At 50.4% G+C, this 12,453-nt stretch overlaps 1 long non-coding RNA gene across 1 annotated transcript in view; it reads left to right on the forward strand.

Annotated features, from left to right (window-relative positions):
• The first annotated feature begins 7,398 nt into the window (after nucleotides 1–7,398).
• The window catches only part of LOC140682053 (uncharacterized), an 83,158-nt gene continuing 78,103 nt past the window's right edge, over nucleotides 7,399–12,453 (forward strand). The window contains exon 1 of the long non-coding RNA XR_012053289.1: nucleotides 7,399–10,409. This is a non-coding gene — a long non-coding RNA (uncharacterized lncRNA). The remainder of the gene's footprint in view (nucleotides 10,410–12,453) is intronic.

Here is a 12,453-nt window from a genome sequence, read left to right on the forward strand (position 1 = left end):
GAATTTGGAAGAAGCAGTCCTTTATATCTAACACAGCCAATTTCCAGTCCTGGGGAAGCATAGCTGGACTCGGCATCCCCGGTTGGAGAGGTCCCATGTCATCCACAATCTTGTTTATCTCTCTGAGATCATGGAGCAATCTCCATTTGTCCTTCCCAGGCTTCTTTATTACAAAGACTGGGAAATTCCAAGGGCTGTCTGTTTCTTGCAGGTGTCCTTGAGCCACCTGCTCCTCCACAAGTTTTTCAAGCGCCTCGAGTTTTTCTCTACTCAAAGGCCACTGTGCTACCCACTTTGGGGTGTTATCCAACCACTTTAACTTGTGGGCATGGCGCTCCACAGTGGCGACTCCCGAAAATCCTGGGGTGTCTTAGGAATGATTAATTGGACTCCCCACTGGGACATGGTGTCTCTCCCCCACAGAGGAGCCTTATAGTCTGCCACAAACGGGCGAACACTTGCTGATTTCCCGTCAGGTCCCTCAATTTGCACTACATTTTTAGAAATTTTTGCCAATGTAGTTCCTCCTCTACCCTGAAGTTTGCCTGCCACAGGTTGCAATTCCCAGTGTGATGGCCACATGGTTTTGGGTATCACCGTGATGTCTGCACCTGTGTCCAGAACACCTTCCACATGAAGGTATTCTGACCCATGTGCTAGGTTGTATGTCATGGAGGGTTTGTCCTCTCCTACCACTTCCGCCCAGTAGACTTCTGGAGATTTTCCTTCTACTGTGATTTCCACTGGGATGGGAATGGCTTGTGCCAGAAGTTGCCCCTTTTCTAGATAGAATGGAGGGTGCAAGCAACGTGCCAACAGCATAAGGCTGGATATTTTTCCCTTAGTAGTACTGGGAACTATTTCGATCTCAGGAGGTGTGTATGCTGTGTCCCCAATAACAAAATACTCACTGTCCAGTTCCATATCGTACGCCTGAAGGTCCTGAGGGTTTTTTGATAGGTCCACCACAATGACTTTCCAATCAGTGTTTCTGAAATGAAATCCTTTGGCAGTCACTAAGCGTGGCCGGCCCAGTGGCTGCCAAACCTTGTTAGTAATACATTTTACATTCTTATTTTTCTCTCTCCCCCCATCATAGTATCCACCCTCCCCCTTATTTGTTAAGAGAGAGGTATCATCACATTTGTGTCCCACTATATTTATATCTTTGCGCGTAGCAGTGGGCACGCGCTGTGCATCTAGTTTTTTTGTTTGTTGATCTGTCTCTGGTTCTGGTTCTGAGGACAGTTCCTGGCAAAGTGTCCTGGTTTCTTGCAACGCAGGCAGATGATTTGCTGCAGCTGTTGTGATGATCTGGGTGGCTTCCTGGGGTTTGATGTAGCAGTGGCAACAGGCTGTAAGTCTGCTGGTGCTCTATGACTGACAGGAGTATCAAGCAGCTCTGCTTTCTTAGCGCAGGCCTCGATCATCTGGCCAAGAGTAGGTGCTGGATCAAGAGGAAGGCTGAGAAGAATCCTACGACAGGTCTCGTTGGCATTCCTCTGGGCCATTTCTTTAATCAACTCTGTTTGCACACTGGTGTGTTGCACCTGTTTTTCGACTTGGCTTCTCAAACGATCCACAAACTGCAAAAAACTCTCAGAAGGAAACTGTTTGATATTAACATAACTGCATTCAACCTCAGAGCCTGGTAATTGATACAGTGTCTTTTCTGCAGCAGTACAGATTTTTTCTAAAACTGATCTAGATAACAGTCTGGTTTGTTTTTCTGGACATTGTATGTCTCCTGTCCCCCACAAATGGTGTATTGTAAGGGGCTGGCCATCCATGTCGGTGGCATCACTGGGTGTACGCTGTATTTCTTGCAACACTGTTTCCAAAGCCAATTTCCACTTACTTTCCCATATCTCATATTCAGAGGATGTTAGTAAACATTTAAACAAATCAGTTATATCTTTTGGCACCATTTCATTTGAATGGAATGTTGCCCTCATCAGACCCTTAAAAATCTCACTCGATCTCCCAAATTCTCTCTGAACCTTACAGATTTCTGGTTTGTCCCTGTATGGAAGAGGTTGGTATGTTCTTGTACCATTTCTTCTCCCTAAATAAACCACAGGAGCTACCGATGGTATAGGGTCCTCGATAAAGTCAGGCTTATGTCCCCCCGCGCCTCCCCCACCCCGGTGAGGGGCAGCTCGGCCCCCCCCCTCGGGCTGTCTGCTCCGCGGTGCAGACTCGGTCCCCGCCCCGGCTCTGAGCTGCGGGGCTGCTGTGCCCCGCCTCCGCCCTGCTCTGAGCCGCGGGGCTGCTGTGCCGTGTCCCCGCCCTGCCGTCCTCGGTGCTGGGGCTGGGAGGAGTGCAGTGGCCGGCCCCGCCCCTGTTCCCGGGGCAACCCGGGGGCTGGGACTGATAAGGAGTTGCTATGGGAGATAAGCAGGCGTCGGAGGAGGGGAGGGAGGAGGGGGTGGGGGCGGAGGGGGTGCCGGAGGGCAGGGGAGGCAAAGGAATGCGAGTGGGAGGGGGAGTGGGGGCTGGAGCGGCCAGCGCCTGTGAAACCACATGGCCGCCGCCATGATCTGGCCGCGTGTGTTCCAGAGATGCCGCGGAGCTCTTTAAGATAAACTCCGGGCTGTATCTCTCCGAAAAACAAGGTGTTATAGGGAGATAAGGGGTGGGTGAGGGGTTTTCAGGGCTGGGGTATTGAGGGGGTGGGTAGGAAGGGGAAAAGAGAGTGTTAGAACTGTGGATCTGCGTTTGCATGCTCTTTTCTGCTTCTAAAATATTTTTCCGTGCTTGTAAAAATATCGGAATAAATCGAGAAACTTTATGTTCACCATTTTCGACTTTTAAAGTTAATATCTGTCCAATCTGATTCCAAAAAGCAAGCGAATTCAGGTCTTGCACAGTAAAATTTGGTATTTCTGTCTGTAGCCAGCACACAAAACGCAGGAGGAGCTTTTTAGGGAATGATACATGGTTTAAGTTATTGCTAAGATGTGTTAGTATACTCTTCTGCTGCAGTGAAATGTTAGTACCCATGATTTTTAATTGTTTCACTGGTCTAGTCTCCACCAGAGCTAATAACACAGCACGAATGATTCGAATTTCCCTCCTTGGAAAACCCGAGCGGGGGGGCACAGGGGGACGGGCGCTCGTGCCGCCGCTGCCGGGGCGGCTTTAGCCCGTTCCTCCCGTGCCTGTTCCCCGTGGAACGTGGGTATGCGCAGCCCACCGGTTCCCGCTTACTCGCAGTAGGGTCCTGGCTCCCCCTCCCGCAAGCAGCCCCCCGCAGTCCCTTATGGTAATGTCTCCCCGCCAGGCGCGGTCCCGGGTGCCGCGTCGGAGAATTTACCAAGCCTGTGACTGCGGGATTCGTCTGTGAAACCCTCTCTGGGGGTTCCCTCTCCAGTCGGCCCTTCCTGGGTACTCAGGCAGAGGTCCCCGACTGTGCCCCGTGACTCAAAGCTTTTAAAAGCAGATAGAGTACCAGGGCAGTTGGCTGTCCCAAGAGCTTTCGACTCCCACCGAAAAAGGGGGTCCAACTTCTTCGTGGGCTCAGAGCAGCACACGTTGGGGCGCCAACTGTTATTTCTATTGGTTTTCCCCCCCTCCACGCAGCCCCCCGAATGAATCCAACTAGCTCAGAGATATGGGGCTGTGGGGGGAGGAAATAGCATGGGAGGGAAAGGTATACAGAAGAGGCTCCTTACCCCAGGGTGTTGGAACAGCTCTCTTTATTCTGTGGTGTCCATGGAGAGCGGGGCAAAAGAGAAAGAGCAGGAAGTTTCAGGGGTCTATATAGGTTTTGGACAGGGTGGGCACTCCTGGCTCCCCGCCAACCCCATTGGGGAGGAAGGAGGATTCAGGGGTTATCATGATCAGATCCACAGAGGCCCTAGGAAAGGGGGGACAAAAGGGTGTCCAGGAGCTCACCGTAACAGGCGGGTACCAATCCGTCTTCTATAACTACAACTTCAGCAGCAAAGGACAGCTGAGAATCAGGCCCCAATGATGCTGGTTTGGGTGTTGCTAAGACGGAGTTCATTTCCGCATAGCAGCTCTCACAGTGCCATGTGTCACGTGAAAAAGGGAGGAGGCTTCCTTGACCCTTGGTGTGGGGGGATTTACTCAGTCTGTAGTGTTTAATTTGTCTGTGTTTCAGGAAGGTTGAGACCGTTGTGCCCGACCAGTCTGTCAGCATCCCGTTGTGGGGATCCTTCACTGAGCAGTCCTACTGGATCAGAGGCTGGTTCGACTGACTTAGGGAAACACACCAACAGTGTAAGGGAGACCCCTCAGCAGGTCTTCCCCTTTACCCACTGTGTTACCTGCTGCTGCCGACTGGTAGCGTTCGCCAAGGATTCACACTAACAGTTTACGGAATAGCACTCTTTATTAATATAAATTGTGACGGGTTACGGTTCGAAGATTGTCGGTGATAGTGTCTGACTGCAAAAATATATCTGAAGGAATATACAGACAAGCTCTAATCCCCAATAAAATGTTCAGCGTGCATAGAGTATGATTCTTATCCAACACGCATCTCTATGGGGGAGAAGACAGGTTGAGCCCATCAACTGATCCCAGCAGCTATGATGGAGTCTTCCCTAACTTTTCCCCATTCTCGACTTATTTTTATAGTATTTCTGTGTGTTTAGGTGGAGCTTGAGTGACCCTAGTCATGCATACTTTTGTTACTGATTGGTGTAAAATTCTCTTGCTTTGCTTTTAAAGATACAGTCAAAAAGAATATAGAGCACATGCCCAGTGAGGGGTGGTTGCGCTTTGGAGGTGGGTAACTTTGGGATGGAGGTGTACGTTAATATTATTATTAGGCTTTAATGAAGCAAGTTCACCTAAGGAGAGTGATTTCACCACAGTTGCTGCCTCAGCAGTAAGACATCTTCCCCTATCTCCCTTGGTTGACAGGTGGTATGCCGTTTATCAGCTGCAAAGTGCCGTCGAGTTCCCTTCCCTGCAAGGATTTCTGCAGAGCCTGGCCTTCGCTCTGCTCCACCCTCCGTTCCATCCCCCTTAGCAGGTGTGTGTGTGTATGGGGAATCATCACGGAATAGGTTTCAAACCATGCCAACTGCATTCCACCCAGGGAGCAGCAACTGTGATTTACCCTATAATTCCCGCACTGTTATAACTCCTGTGAGGATGCTAATATAACCCCTAAGTTTCCTCTAATTGAATCCCCAGTTACCGGTCCACAGGGTCCCCGGTCATTTTCCCACACCGAGCTTTGCACTGGTAGCTAGAAAGGTGTTGATCACACCCCAGCGTTTTGGCTACTGCTGGGCAGTGTTGGCACAGCATCAGCGCTGTCTCTCCAACATTCTGTCCCTCATCAGTAGGCTGGGGGTGGGCAAGGTCCTGGGAGGAGACACAACCAGGACAGCTGACCCAAACTGGCCAGAGGGCTATTCCATACCATATGACATCAGCCCAGAAATAAAAGCTAAGTTAAGGAGGGGGAAGGGGGCACATTCCTTATTTACAACGTTTGCCTTTCGGAGCAACCCCTACGCGTGCTGGAGCCCTGCTTCTTAGAAAGTGGTCGGACAGTGCTTGCTGATGGGAACTAGAGGATATAATTATTTGTTTTTCCTGTTTGCTTTTTCGTGCAAAAACCTTCTCTTTTCCTTTAGTAAACTGCCTTATCTCACCCTGTGAGTTGTTTTCCATCTTATTTTCTCTCTGTGTCAAGCTGAGAAGGGGGAGTGATAGAGCGGCTCTGTGGGCACCTGGCATCTGGCCAAGGTCAACCCACCACCGATGCTTTTGATGCCATCCAGGTGTTGCAAGATAAGGGCGCTGATAATGCGGGTAAATAATTGGCTGCAGAGCTGGTGCTTGCAACAGTGTTCTGGGTTCTATGAGCATGGGACCCTGTTTTTGGATCAGCATGTGCTTGGGAGAGCGGGGCTCCACCTCACTGAGCGGAGCAAAGATATTTTTGCCAGTAGGATAGCTGACCTCATTAGGAGGGCTTTAAACTAAAAGTGAGCTGTCGCGGCTGGGCGTCCCCAAACTGGTTGTAATTGGCATTGACTCCATGATTCACAGAAGGCTGATCGATCTCTTTAATATAAAATAAATAAATATATCATTATTAAGAAACCCATTGCTTTTATAGACAGTGAGGATACACCTGGACCTAATTGGTCCTCCAATCCAAACACCATCGCCATTGGCTAATTAAGAAACCACCCTTTGGCAAACAAATCTCCATAACACATTCCACATGTTCACAATAAGAGGTGCAGCAAGTGAAGATAAGAATTGTTTCTCATTCTTTTCTCTGACCTTCTCACAGCCTTCCTCAGAAAGGCCTGGGAAAGTTATGTGTTGCTCTCTGTGGCCAGAGAGCTGCTGCCACAGTGAGGGCGTGAGGAGGGAGAGAATAATCAGCAGCCCTGTGCGGGAGTGATGGACAGGGTCAATGAACAAAGGGCAGGGCAAGAGCTCCAGTACCTGAGAGTCCCCCTTAGAACCTGAAGGCAGCGGTGGATGTCACAGCTGCAAAGTGTGCCCAGCAGAAAGATCTCCTTGGACGCGTAAGTTTTAAAAGAGGAGATTGACAGGAATCCAGGTACACGGACAGGAGTTCAATGCCAGGTATTGTACGCTGTCCCAGGCTAACCGACGTCCTGCCTTCAGAGTGCACAAAAGAGAGGTAAGCCAGAATGTAACCTCGGGGTGACTGACACAAGTAACTCCTGAGATGAAGGAGACCGGATGCACTTCTGTGCTCAGGGTAGAAGGAAGAACCCTCCCCCATCTCCTGAAGTGCCCCTACATAACAGACAGGATGCTCCTGGTTTGGAGACTGAAGAGCACATGAGTAATGGACGGGACCCAGGACAAAGCCAACCATGCAGAGCTGACCTAACCACCTGCCCACGTTAGAACCAGTGCGACCAGAGAAGCACATAAAGGTATTAGTAATTGGAGATTTCCTCCTGAGAAACACTGAGACACCCATTTCCCACCCAGACGATTTCTCTAGAGAGCGCTGCTGCCTACCAGGAGCTCGCATTCACGGTGTCACTGAGAGGCTGCTGAGGCTGGTGAACCCTACAGGTTATTGCCTGCTCCTACTCTTCTCTGTAGTTTCAGATAAGGCAATTTAGAGCCCTCTCAGGAGTCTATTATGTCTGTAGGAGCGATGCAAAAAGGATGGGGAGCACAGGTGATGGTCGGCTCTGGTGGTGTCCAGTCTGAGGAAGGGGTCCAGGAAGGAGGAGACGGACTGAACAGCTGAATGCCGGGCTGCGTAGCTGGTGCCATACTCAAGGTTTTGGCTTCTATGATCATGGATGTACCTTTAAGAAGCCGGGTCTGTTGGGAGCTGATGGGATTCATGCGACCAAGCGGGGCGAGATCGTCTTCGCCGGTAAGCCGGTTAGACTTACAAGAAGGGCTTTAAACGAGACTCAGCAGGGAAAGACGATGGAGTTCTGAGCAACAGAGAAGAGCCAGGGGCTGGTGATGTGTTGGGAACCAAGAGGGGAATACTTGAGAAATGCTGCAAAGGAATTGGGGCTTGATCCTTGTCCAAAAAAGTGACGCAGTCGACAGCCCAACGGAAGTGCCTCTGTACCAATTCATGCAGCATGCATAAGAGAGAGGAGCTGGAAACCACTGTGCAGCCGGAAAGCTAACAATGTAATCACTATGGTAGAAATGTGCTGGGACAACTCAAATGACTGGAGCTGTGCAATCAGTGGCTATAAACTGGAAGCAGGGACACACATTCTGGGAAGAATCTAAAGATGCCGCCCAGGTCTGTAGGGATGGGATCAGAAAAGCTCAGGCAAAGCTGCAGCTGACTATGGCAGGGGATGTAAAGAATCGGACAATGGGCTTCCACGGGTGCATTGGTCAGAAAATAAGACTAAAGAAAGCGTACGCAACCCACGTGCCCCCTCCCTCCCCCCCGCCCCCCGCTGCTGATAAATAAGCCAGGAAGTCTAGTGGCCAGCAACATGGAGAAGGCTGTGGTACTCGGTGATTCATTTTTCTCTGTTTTCACAGGCACAGTTACCACACCTCTTGAGACCCTGAACCTCAAGGCAGGGACTTGGGGAACAAAATCCCTTCCATCATAGGAAACGATCTCTTTTGAGACCACCTGAGGAACCTGTGGATACACAAGTCCTGCACCTCTGGGGAGGCGCAACCCCATGCACCAGTACATGCTGGAGGCCGTTTGGCTGGAAAGCAGCTTTGCAAAATAGGACAGTGTGTCCTTGCCTGAAAGGCGGCCAAGGATATCCTTAGCCCGATATAGAGGAAAGCAGGGTTCATATATGTATATATGATACAAGACAGTTGAGCGGATCATTCAAGGTGGTCACTGTCCCCGGGGGTGCAGGGCACCAAAGAGCACCCTTGGGCAGCTCTGGGGGCACTGCCTATTTTTTTAGAAGCCTCCTATCCAGCTTAACGCAAATCCTACTCTCCTGAGCCCTCAAGCCAGCAGTGCGGAACGCACGCTTTGCATTTTATTTGCTTCCAGGAGACGTGCAGCTTAGAAATGTCTGCAATGGAAGTGGGGCTTTCAGCAAACAATGTAGAGCAACTTCTGTTGTTTTTTCAAAATGTCCCGAGAAGTTAAAGCCAGGCCTGCCCTGGCCAAAGCAGTCATTTGACTGGAGGGAGCAGCACCAAAAAGGGACAGGCACCTTTGGGGTGGACTCGATGTGGTAACAAATAACAAGCAACAGTACTTGTAGCTACTACAGCGTCTTCTGCGACCTCGTAGCCCGCCCTCAGGGTCGCAGCACTACACGGGACAGATCCCTCCGCGCCCCGCGGGCGCCAAGTCGACGAGGGCGGACTCGCCAAGGGGGCGGGGGAAAGCGAAAATGGCAGGCGAGACAGCAAATGGAGACGCGGGCCACGATCCGTCGGCCCAATGGGCGCCGCGGAGGGCTCGGCTTAGTGGAGGAAGTGTCGGGGCGGCCACGGGCGTTGTCCTTGGCTGGCGAGAGTGTCGGCGTGCCGGCCTGTGGCCCTGGTGGTGCCACTACTGTCTTCGGAAAGATTATCGGCAAGGCGTTTCTCTGGTGTCGTTAGCGACGAGGACGAGGAGGTAGCCGCACCCTTGCTCTGTGCGCGGTTCCTCTTCCCTTCCCCCTCCTCCCCCTACCCCCTCCTCCCGCGCTTGCAGGCATCTGAGCCGAGGACCGGTGTGCGGTGCCCGGGCGCGCGGCAGGGTGCTGCTGCTGCGGGTGGGTGCAGGGACGGGGGACGGACGGGGCCTCTCTGGGTTGTGGCGCTCTCTACTGCACCATCCCCTAAACTTGTTCTGAGCCGCACCCCCACCCCTCCGGCTGCCGCGGGCCTACTGGGTTGCTGGTGTTGTCCGGACTCGCCTCGCATTCCACCCCCACCGTGTCGTGTGCGCGCGTAGAGAAGGGCCTCTGACGGTAACTTGGCCTCAATGTGTCTCCTAACAGCATCGAAGAGGTTTCGCAGCTTCACTCTGCTGGGCTGTGATTCTGAACCCACAAGCTGGATTATTAGGGCAAGGAATTACGGCTTTCTCTAGTTAAAAAAATAAAATAAAATAAAAAATTACAAAGTGGTCATCCTGCAGGCTGCAAAGGCTTTCCAGAACTTGTTTCTGTGGGGAAGTAAGACCGTGATAACAGCATTCTTGCAAGGGTCACTAGTGTTGGTGCTGGAAACTAGAGTGAGCTGCTTAGCCCAGGGGGAAACCAGTACAGCCGTTGCCTATGCGATGTTAACTTTAAGGTAATATCCCATATGACTTGGTTATTAAAATGCTAACGTTCAGTTAACAGGGATGCCTTTTGCTTTTAAAGGCAGAGCTTGCATGCAGTATAGAAGACAGACTCATCCTATGCACTTGCAGGCTGCCTGTCATTATGCGTGTGTTCGATACTTGAGCTCCCTGTCCTGTGGGAAATGAATGGCCGCTGCTCTTCCACTTCACTAAACTCTTTGATGATTCAGTTAAGCCATTTGTCTCCAGTCTCTGCATGGCCCACATCCAGTAGAAAAACTGCTTAGGAAACAATCAGCCCGAACTAAAACATACCGGAGGTTGTTAATTGCAAGTAGTGGCCTGTCTCCTTAGCCCATTGTCTTGCATGACGAATCCCACTTCTGGAGGGGGCTCTGTGAAGATGTCGTGTTTTGGGTATAGAAAGCATTATAATAATGCAAGAAAAATCAATGTTCTGGCTGGTGTTTGGGTATCTGGTAATCTGCTTCTGTAGGAGTTCAGCGGGGCAGATGGGTTTGCATAAGCTCTTACCTTTCTCTAAAGCCGGTTATGTTTTAACTGTTTAATCTTCCTCCAGTGCCGTACGTTCCATGATCTTTTGCCCCTAGACGGGACGCTTTTCCTAGTCATGCCTAAGGAGCCAATTATCGAGTTGTCTGAAGCAGGAGGTTCTGGTGAATCTGTAAGTACTGTGTGAGCTTTCTGTATGCTAAACTGTACCTGTAGATAGTTCCTCATTTACTGGACTCTTTCCTCTGCCCCCTTTCCCCCTTGATAGGGCACAGTAGGCTCCTTTGGGTTTTCTGGCGCTGTCATCTTTTTGCCTCTAGCTTGTAATGGAGTTGAGCTTTTTGACTAAAAGCAGTGCTATCAAGCAGTACTGGTCCCTGGGTATGTATTTCTGGTGCAAAATGCAGTGTTGTTTTGGAGCGCAGTCTGGTGCCTATTGCCGTGGTTTAGAGTAAGAGTAGTAGAACTTCTAACATGCAGAAGAGCGCTTGGGGTTTTTGGCAGGTCAGGGGCAAGGAAGGACAAAGCTGGTTGAGAGGTGCTGGATTTTTTGCTTTTAGCTATGAAAGCCATGTTGAAAGACTTTGTAAACCTACGCAAAAGGCAGCGTAAAGTTTCTTTTCCACCAGGGTTGGTTATGTTGCCTGAAGACACAATGGGGGCTTTAACCCTGAGACAAAGTCTGCTTGCGTGGCTGTTTTGTAGTCCTTTGCTGTTTAGCTTGAGAAAAATTGCCTAGCTCTCTGTGGCCCCTATGGCGTGCATAATTGGTCTTGGTGACTTTGCTTGGAACGCTTCAGTTGCCGGCAGTCGGACGGGCATTAATTTGACATGCAATGGTTGAATTGCTAGGAATTGGCTAGCTGCTTTCGCTGGGTGGTTCTCTGCTCTCGTTCCTTCCCTTCCTGCCCTCTTTATGTCTTCCTTTTTCGTTTAATTTTACTTATTTATGGGTTTGTACTTCCTTCTCCAGCTTCTTGGGCATGTAATGATTGTTGGCGAGATGTGTGTTGCTCACCTGGGCCTGACCAATGGATTCCGGATGGTTGTGGATGAAGGGCCCGAGGGTGGGCAGTCTGTCTATCGCATGCATCTACCCGTTCTGGGTGGCCGTCAGTTGGGCTGGCCGCCTGGCTAAGATTTTAGCACCGCAGGAGTTGCTGCAAGTGTACAAATCACCACTGAATGGATTTCGTCTGTTGCCCATCAATCTAGCGGCTTTTGATGTGTAATTTTTTTTTTTTTTTTGCCGTGTGTCTGTGGAAGGTAATAAAAGCTTTGAGCAGCAGTTGCACAATAAAGATTTGTCATGGGGATATCACCTCCGTGTTGCGTGTCTTACTGAGGGGAAGTAGTTCTGCAAGTTCAAACGGTGTCTCCCTGGAATGCAAGTAGTGGAATGTTTCAGCCAGGTAACAGCATTTCAGAGATAGGTAGTGATTGGCCTGTTTGTGTGAAGCTGGAAGCGCATCTTGTAGGAAGCAAAGTCTTAGCTCTTTGGCAGTGGTACGCCAACGTAGTAGGCTGCAGCTAAAACTGTAGAAGATACTGTGTGTGAGGCTGCATGCATGCTTTCCGAGGGTGTTTTCATCGAGGTGCCCTGTGTTGGAAGCATGCACCTCCTGTTGGACCTGGGTGTCCTGGTAACAGGAGTCGGGGTGCCAGTTTGGCACTATGTGCATGTCAGCAAACTGTATTGTACCACCCTCTGTCATTCCTGATGAACTGCCAATGATGGATCACTTGCAGTAGCTGCCTCCTGTACCCCCAACACCTCAGGCTACAAAGATGAGTGTTAAATGAGATAAGGGAGAAGAGGTAAACCTTCAAAGGCAGGGTAGTGTTTCTTTTCTTCACACAAATGACTCAGCCCTGATAACTCCCCTCTGGGGAAGCACCGGCACATTCCCACCCAGCCTGCGGGGTCATCTCTGCTAATGGGCCATAATGGACTCAATGGCACTAGGATAATAGGCAGCTGCAAGGACTTAGACCATCATAGACTCCCAGAATATCCCATGACTCACAGTATTGCATTCCTCCACTGTAAAACTCCCTGTCCTGGGGGAGGTACTGAGCATTCTCACCTGAACCTGAGCATATATATAATCCTTGGGTTTGGGGACTTGGGGCACCACCATTTGATGGATCCGGGGGAAGACCAGAATTTCAACAGTACTGTGACCCTCACCTTACGAACAGTGTGCCAATTTATA

This window comes from Taeniopygia guttata, chromosome W (genome assembly GCF_048771995.1).
Source record: "Taeniopygia guttata chromosome W, bTaeGut7.mat, whole genome shotgun sequence".
Classification (NCBI taxonomy): Eukaryota; Metazoa; Chordata; class Aves; order Passeriformes; family Estrildidae; genus Taeniopygia; species Taeniopygia guttata.